General features: G+C 50.4%; 1 non-coding gene across 1 annotated transcript; it reads right to left on the bottom strand.

Annotated features, from left to right (window-relative positions):
* Positions 1 to 8,166: 8,166 nt before the first annotated feature.
* On the bottom strand, positions 8,167 to 8,238 carry trnag-ucc (transfer RNA glycine (anticodon UCC)). The gene has a single exon. It is a non-coding gene; the product is annotated as a tRNA-Gly (tRNA).
* Between the last annotated feature and the right edge of the window lie 420 nt (positions 8,239 to 8,658).

The following is an 8,658-nucleotide window of genomic DNA, read 5'->3' as shown; positions in this document are numbered from 1 at the left end:
TTAGTTTTGGAGTACTGCTTTAATTGCAATGTCCCATAACTCACCATTATAACTTCTTCTTTGTTACTGATGCTTATTTGTGTATTGACCTTATATGTGATATGAATGTCTCGCCTTCACCTCTCCATCCCAATATTTTTGCCACTGTTGATGCATGTTCCTCCATATTTCTTTCGGTTCAAATTTGCTGAATAGAAATTCCATGTGTATCTTTTTAAAGGAGCTCGTTTAGCTATTGCGTCCTCTTTAACCCCGAATGACCAGGTATCCGCATCAATGTCACACCAGTTTGGATGACATTTACATGCATGTGGAGTTTTTCCAAGATTAGATCTTGTTGATTTAGACCAAAAAGAGATAATCTTGTAAGAATCAGTAAATGTAAGTCTTTTATTAGGCTTAACCTATTCCATTCACTCTAGTTCCATCAAAATACTCCATTATATAAATGTCAAGCATGGTATGTGATGCACACTTCTTTCTCTGAAACTGCAAATTACAGCTCCTGTTCATCCTTTGAACCAGAATTCTTTGAGCCATCAGTATAGAAAAAATGGCATTGTTGACTGGAAAGTGAAACTGTCATTCATCTTTGTTCACATCTGTACACCCTGTCAACGGGATGCTTTAAGATGAGTTATATCCAGAAAGGTGTAAATAATACACCACAAAGCGACACAACACACAGTAACAAAGCAACAGCATGTAACGAAGCTATGACTATAGAAACATTAAACACTGCTAGTGTAAACCCCTAACAATCCATCCAAATGCCTGGTGTCGTGGCAGTTATTTAATTCCACCCTGACATTAAATGAGGAGTGAGATAAAAATCTCTTGCAGTACTGTTACACTTCAATATACTCATGACAAGACACACAAAGCGCTGATCAGTACGGTACAATCTCTCTTATAGGGCCATTGTCTGTTCTTCTCATGTCCCACCAAGGCCACATTTCCAATTACTGTGTACAAACTTTGCTACACTGTTTCCCACACATTCCTCTGTTGTCAACCAACAGTTAATAATAATGATGAGTTTGTATAGTGCTTCTCATCTGCAGAGATGAATCTCGAAGCGCTTCACGTATAAGACTATAGTAAAAGAAAAATGGGCCTTTATTTGTTCACATGGAGAAAGCAGTTTATAACACTACCTTTGTTCTGTTACACATGAACTTTAAGTATCTATCTAAACAATCTGGACTAAAGTTAAACATGGTATAGATAATACATGGTCAAAGATTAAAAGTAAGCAAACATCATATAAGAATTGCCCTCACACTGGTCATCAGGCACTTTGATGCATGCTGCAGTAAATGGGACGAACCATATCTGCCATAACTTGAAAAAACGACGATCCTCTGCTAGTTTTGATTTCTACAGCCACCTGCACCACCAGTCTACCTTCAGCCCTCAGGTGTTGGGTCGAGAAAAAATGGAAGCCAATGATTGGTTGTTGGCTTTTCTTTGACGACGTCTAATTACTGCGATCCCAACACTGAAGTTTTACTTTGTCTTATGAGAGCTTCAGACGGGGGGGTGGGGTGGGGGGCTGGTGAGAACATGATTTCACTTTATCTTCTCAACGTTACTTAATCGCTGTCATATCGTGTTTAGTCCGACCTGCTGCTGTCTGAACCGTCGTTTTTTTGCGTTCGACTTTTAAGGTTTGCATGTGAGCTGTCCTCATCAAGCTGTGTACGATAGCCGTTTCTAATGTTGTCTTATAAATCCCTTTTGTCCGTAATTGGCACATGAGAACTGTTTAATAATAACTCCCACCTATTTGTCTTACTTTCTTTCGCTATCTGATTTTTGTTTTTTCGACTTTCGACCTGCTTGATTCGAAGCTGTGTTGATTTTCTATTATCCCAAATGAAAACACGCATCGAATTAAATGTTTTTTTTTCCTCAAATATAGAATTGGCTCTTATATTGGATGAAAATATGGTTTGTGTGATCCGCATCTCTCCCTTCGGTGTGTGTGTGGCGGGGGAGGGGGGGGGTGAAGAGTGGTTGTCAGTTTGCGCTTGTGCACACTATGGGACCTGCTTGTACTGCTTTGCAGACAGAGCTCTTATGGCAGAACTGACCAACTTGTACTTTAGACCAATCCACTGCGACATTTGAAAACGGCTGTCGCTTTGACCGCTAGGCGTGCGGTTTTGTTTTTTGAAAATTAATTGCGTGATTGTAACTATGTAGGTTTGCACATACATGGAATTTGACTCCGGTTTCGTGGATCTCTGTGTACTTAACACAGAGTAACAACACAACAATCTTCAGATATCTACACAAGGATTGACTATACAGGCGAAATAAGAGGCGATAAAGTGCAATGGTGCAGAGAATATACATCAGAGATGCTGAAATAGATTGTTAGCAGGTTACTTACACACATACCTGAGGTATGGACATGACATACCAGTATATGTTTAATGTAGAGTATATACAAAATAGTTGGAATTATTTGACAGTGTTAAGTGACACGATCACTGGCCAGAGGATCGGCAGCCAACAGGTAACATTTCCCTATCGGCCTGCAATCAGCCAGTTTTGAGTGGCACCTACGTACTGGTTGGCCTGTGATTAGGTGTACCTGTGCTGGGGACTATTTGACTTCGTGCTTTGCAGATATTCCCGGTCGAGTCTTGGACAGGCTTCATGTAAGTCTGCGGAAGCTCTTGGATCGCGAACCCTCATCCGCTTCCTCTGTGTGAGTGTTTTTGTATCGTGTTTATTCAAGTTTGCATTTTTGCCTGCCCTGTTTGGCTGTAGCCTTTTGTTGTGTGCTTTTTCTGAAGTCCAGTAAAGCGATTTTGTACTTGACCAACTGCCTCTGTCTCTTCTCTGCAATTGGGTCCAAATACTCAGCGTTACAGCAAGACTCGACCAGACATGGACCCAGCAGAGTTTGAGCAATTACACATCGCCATTACCGCCCAAAGTGCAGCTCTGGGCAAAGCGCACACCAGGCTGGAGGTGAGCGTCCGCCCCGTCTCCAGGTCTGCTGGAGCGATGCACCTCATGCTTCAGCAGCTGACAGCGGATCGTTCCCAGCTGCAGCAGGTCCAGGCTCAACGGCAACAGATGGCCGCCATCACCAGCCTCACCACCGCTCTCCAGCAGCTACAGCCTGCCCAGACAGCACCACCTGTGTCAGCAACGCTCAACCCCACCACCTCGACTGACCAGCCTTCTACTCTATCCCGACTCTCAGAACCGAACCTGCCCCCCCCCCCAAAAGAAGTATTCTGGGAACCCTGAGACCTGCTGCAAGTTCCTGGTCCAATGAGAGCTAGCCATTGGGGTTTAGCCCTCCAAGTTTGCAAACGAGACGGCTAAGGTCGCGTTTATTATACAGCTCCTGTCTGGCCCTCCCCTGACATGGGCCACTGCTTTGTGGAAGCAGCGTGAGCCCGCCTGCCAGTCTTACCAAACCTTCGTGGAGGAGCTGCACCGAGTTTTTGACCACCCTGTGATGGGGCAGGAGGCAGCCAAGCGACTATACGCCCTGCGACAGGGAGGACAGAAAGTAGCTGACTACAACATCAAGTTCTGGTAGCAGAGAGCGGCTGGAACATTGCCTCCTTCCTCACTGTTTATCAGCACGGACTGTCGGAGGACATTAAAGATGAGCTGGCCGCCAGGGAGCAGCAGGATGACCTGGGGGAGCTCATTAAACTCTCCATCCGAGTGGACAATCGCATCCGTGAGCGGCGGAGGAAGAAGAGGATTCGGGGCGCCCATGGATCTCAGCTCGGTGCCTACGCCACTCAGCCCACTGCCCGGCGCCTGCAGCAGCCCTCCCCTCCGCTGGGAGAAGAGTAGCCCATGCAGATTGGCAGGGCCAGTCTGTCGAGGGCGGAGTGTGTCGGCCGGATGAGGGAGGGCTGCTGTTGGTACTGCGGGGAGGCTGGCCACTTCGTCGCCCACTGTCCCAAGGCTCCAGCAAAAAGACAAGACCCATTAGTAGCTGGGAAGATTCTGACGGGTCGAGTTTCCATGCCGCCTCCTCCCCAGCCCCGTATGTTGTTGTCCGCCACTGTTTCCTGGGGCTCTCAGGCACATCAGCTCAGCGCCTGTGTCGACTCCAGTGCCGCCGTAACGTGCTAGACATTGCCCGGGCCCAGGAGTGGAGCGTCCCTACCCGACACTTGGAGGAGCCCATTAACATGACAGGCCTCGATGGCCGCCCTTTGGGGTCTGGAAAGGTTCGGCTTTGCACCATCCCTGTCACATTGGTCCTGGAGGGGAGTCACCGGGAGGAAATCTCCCTGCACCTCATCGACTCACCCGCCTATCCTCTGGTGTTGGGGTATCCTTGGCTGGCCTTATACAACCCAGAGCTGGATTGGACCGCAGGTCGGCTGGAGGGGTGGGGCCCCCTCTGACAGTTTTCCTGCCTCAAGAATCCTCGGGAGACGCCCTGGCGCGCAGTGGAGACTGAGCCCATTGACCTAGCCAATATTCCTCAAGTATGCGGACCTCCGGGAGGTGTTCAGTTAACGGCAGGCAACCGTGCTTCCTCCGCACCACTCCTATGACTGCGCTATTGAGCTCCGTGCCGGCACCAGCCCTCCCCGGGGACACCTGTACTCCCTCTTGGCTCCAGACTGCTGCCATGGAGCAGTATATTAAGGAGGCCTTGGAGATGAGATTTATCTGGCCATCGACTTCCCCAGCAGCTGCTGGATTCTTCTTCGTGGGGAAGAAGGATGGCACACTTCGCCCCTGCATAGATACCATCAAGAACTGGTACCCTCTCCCTCTGCTGGCCACCGCTTTTGAACACTTCCGAGGGGCGACCATCTTCACCAAAGTCGACCTGCGCAGTGCCTACAACCTGATCCGCATCCGAGAGTGGAAGATGGCACTCATCACTCCCACGGGCCACTACGAGTATCTGGTGATGCCTTTCGGCTTGGCGAACGCCCCAGCCATCTTCCAGGCGCTCATCAACGATGTCCTGCGGGACATGTTGGACAGGTTCGTGTATGTATATCTTGACGATATTCTTGTTTTCCCAGACCCGTCACGAGCACGTCCAGCATGTCCGAAGAGGCTGTTGCAGCACCACCTGTCAGTCAAACCGGAGAAGTGAGTTCCATGTCACCAGTCTCCATCCTCTCCCCCTCCCGCATATCAATGGATCCAGAGAAGGTGCGAGCTGTGTCGGAGTGGCCCAAGTCGGTGAGGCAGGTAAAGCAATTCATGGGCTTTGCCAACTACTATCGCAGATTTATCCGGGTCTTCAGCACCATCGCGGCCCTGATAAACGAAATCACCAAGAAGCGCTCCTCCCCGTTCCGCTGGATCCCCCCCCCCCCAGGCGGACCGGGCCTTCGTCCGGCTCAAACAGTGCTTCACATCTAGCCCCGTCACCGTCCATGCTAACCCGGCGCTGCCCTTTGTTGTGAAGGTGGATGCGTCGGAGGTGGGCATCGGGGCCATCCTGTCCCAACGGGTGCCCACGGATGGTAAGCTCCATCCGTGTGCCTTCTTCTCCCGGAGTCTCAATCACACAGAGAGAGAAATTATGACGTTGGGGACCGGGAGCCGCTGGCAGAAGTGGAGGCTCTGAAACAATGGCGGCACTGGTTGGAGGGCTCGGGGCATCCGTTTGTGGGTTGCATCGACCACAAAAACCTGTCCTACATCCGCAGTGCCAAACTGCTGAACTCCTGGCAAGCCAGGTGGGCTCTTTTCTTTAATCCGGTTTGACTTTGTATTGTCTTACCCGGGCAGTAAAACACACCAAAGCCGCCGTACTGCCTTGTCAGTTTGATGCTACAGGGAAGAGTGCTGACCCCTAGCCCATCCTGGCCCCATCCCGCATCATTGCACCGGTCCTGTGGGGGATTGAGACCGTGGTGGTGGCTGCACAGCGCAATGATCCAGGGCCTGGGGGCGGCCCGCAGGACTGTCTGTATGTGCCCCCTGCAGTGCAGCCACAGGTCTTGGAATGGGGGCATTAGTCTGGTCTGGTGGGCCATCCAGGAAAGAGAGGAGGACTCTGGAGTTCGTCGGCTGCAAGTTTTGGTGGCCAACCATGCGGAGGGACGTTTCCTTTGTGGCAGCCTGCGTCCCCTGTGCCCAGCAGAAGTCCCCCACGCCAGCGGCTACCCGGCCTGCTCTGCCCGTTGCCTATCCCACGTCGGCCCTAGTCCCACCCGTCGGTGGACTTCATCACCGGCCTCCCTCGATCCGAGAGGAAGTCGGTCATCGTGGATTGGTTTTCCAAGGCGGCGCGGTTCGTTGCTCTGGCCAAGCTCCCGTTTGCTCGGGAGACCGCAGCCTTGATGATGGAGCATGTTCTGCGTGCATGACCTCCTCGTGATGTGGTGTCGGATCGTGGTCCTCAATTCGTTTCCCGTTTTAGGAAGGCCTTCTGCTCCCTTCTTGGGGCCACTGCCAGCCTCTCTTCAGGCTTCCACCCTCAGTCCAATGTGCAGACGGAGAGGGTGAACGAGGATCTGGAGACCATGCTGCGCTGTCTGACTGCTTCCAACTCGTCCTCCTGGAGCTCGCAACTGCTGTGGGCGGAGTATGCGCACAACACCTTGCAGTACTCCTCAACCGGCATGTCGCCGTTCGAGTGCCAGATGGGGTACCAGCCGCCACTGTTCCCGGACCAGGAGGCTGACGTGGGGATTCCAGAGGCAGCCGACTTTGTGTGGCGGTGTGCGTGGACCTGGACACTCAGCAGGCCAACCGACGGCGGCGGCCGGCGGTTTCCTTCCAGCCAGGGGATAAGGTCTGGTTGTCGTCCAGGGACCTCCCACTGCGGGTGGAGAATCGGAAGCTGGCTCCGCGCTTCCTGGGTCCATTTGCCGTGGTGGCACAGGTTGGTCCAGTCTCCTACTGGTTGCAATTGCCGGCTTCCATGCGGGTCCATCAGGTGTTCCATGTATCTCTCCTAAAGCCGGTCTCCACCAGCCCTCTGTCTCCTCCAGTCCCACCCCTGCCTCCTCCTCGCCTGATCGATGAGCTGCCTGCCCACACAGTTAGGGGGATTCTGGACTCCCGCCGGGTGCGTCGTAGCGTCCAGTATTTGGTCGACTGGGGGGGCTATGGGCCAGAGAAACGGTGCTGGGTTCCGGCGCGGGCCATCTTGGACCGGACCCCCATCCGCGATTTCCTGGGCTGGGCCATGGGTACATCAGGTGCCGTCCCTGGGAGGGGGGTACTGACGCATCACTGGCCAGAGGATCAGCAGGTGACATTTTCCTATCGGCCTGCAATCAGCCAGTATGAGTGGCACCTGCATACTGGTTGGCCTGTGATTAGGTGCACCTGTGCTGGGGACTATTTGATTGGGTGCTTTGCAGACATTCTCGGCCAAAGAGGCGGTTTATGGATGTGGTGAGGGGAGGATATGTAGATGGCTAGCAGAGGAAGATGCAGAGGACAGGAAGAGATGGAAACGGAAGATCCCGCTGTGGTGAACCCTAACGGGAGCAGCCGAAAGTAGTAGTTGCCGAATTTGGCGCCTATAACCCTGTTCAACAGGTGTAAGGTGAAACATTAGAAATGTATGGAGAAGATACAGTACACTCGACACCACCAATTAACTGTCATGTAGAAATGATGGCTTCCTGCTTTTAGTGTGCTCAAAAGTGATTTCATCAGGTGAAAGTTGGCCTATTAGATTGACTAATGGTACAGAGGCTGTAAGATGAATATTGCTCTAGAAGTGAAATGCTTCAAAACTGTTGCCATAACAGAATTGCCATGGTGGCACTCCCCAAGTTTTCACTGGCATTGCCATCATTAATGTATCCTTGATAATTGACATTCCTATCTTTCGCCATTAGAGGGGGATGTTGTCTTTCCTTAATGTAAATTGTATTTAGGTCGCCGTTTATGGCGGCTCTGTCCTATCTTTATCCAAGAGCGTGGTTGCAGCACATGGAGGTTGCCCATTATTGGTTGTCTAAATATGCAATCCAAATGGAAACCTTTCTAAGAAGGCAATGATGCCATTTGAAGGAAGGAGGCTAGATTTGTCATAACCAAATCTTCTGCCATCATGTTGAATAGTGACTCAACATTTTAAAACGGCTTTGCCCTGACAAGACTATAATTGCCCCCAGGTTACTGTGTAATGTGGTTACATAAGTTGCGTAGGACTAGAATGTTTATAGTATAGATAAGAAAAGATGCGTTGGCCGGGAATCGAACCCGGGTCAACTGCTTGGAAGGCAGCTATGCTAACCACTATACCACCAACGCCTGGAGAATGGAAGGAGACATAGTAGTATTTGATAAAGAAAAATGGCACATTACACTAAAGTTTAGTATGTCATTGGCATAAAGAGGCAAAAGGAAGAAGAACATCACCAAAAGCATTATAAAGATCAGCATAAGAATCACTGTTTGCTAGCAAATGCAAAGAGACTTGTACACTGTTAACATATATTTAATAAATGATCACACTGGCTTTTCTATTAACTGTGCGAACTTTATTCATCCAGCGTCTTGTCCACAACTCTGACTTCCCGTAACCCAACTCTACGGTGTCCTGTAATGCACATCAATTTGGCTTTGCAAAGGAGTATGTTGCATCCCCCTTTTAATAATAAAAAGGAAATGATAGCAAAATGCTCTAAGGTACAACAGATTAACACAATAGCCCTTACTAACAAAACGTAA

This window comes from Lampris incognitus, chromosome 14 (assembly GCF_029633865.1).
Source record: "Lampris incognitus isolate fLamInc1 chromosome 14, fLamInc1.hap2, whole genome shotgun sequence".
NCBI classification, from domain to species: domain Eukaryota; kingdom Metazoa; phylum Chordata; class Actinopteri; order Lampriformes; family Lampridae; genus Lampris; species Lampris incognitus.
Note: the sequence above shows the minus strand (reverse complement) of the source record. Positions and strands in the feature narration are given on the sequence as shown.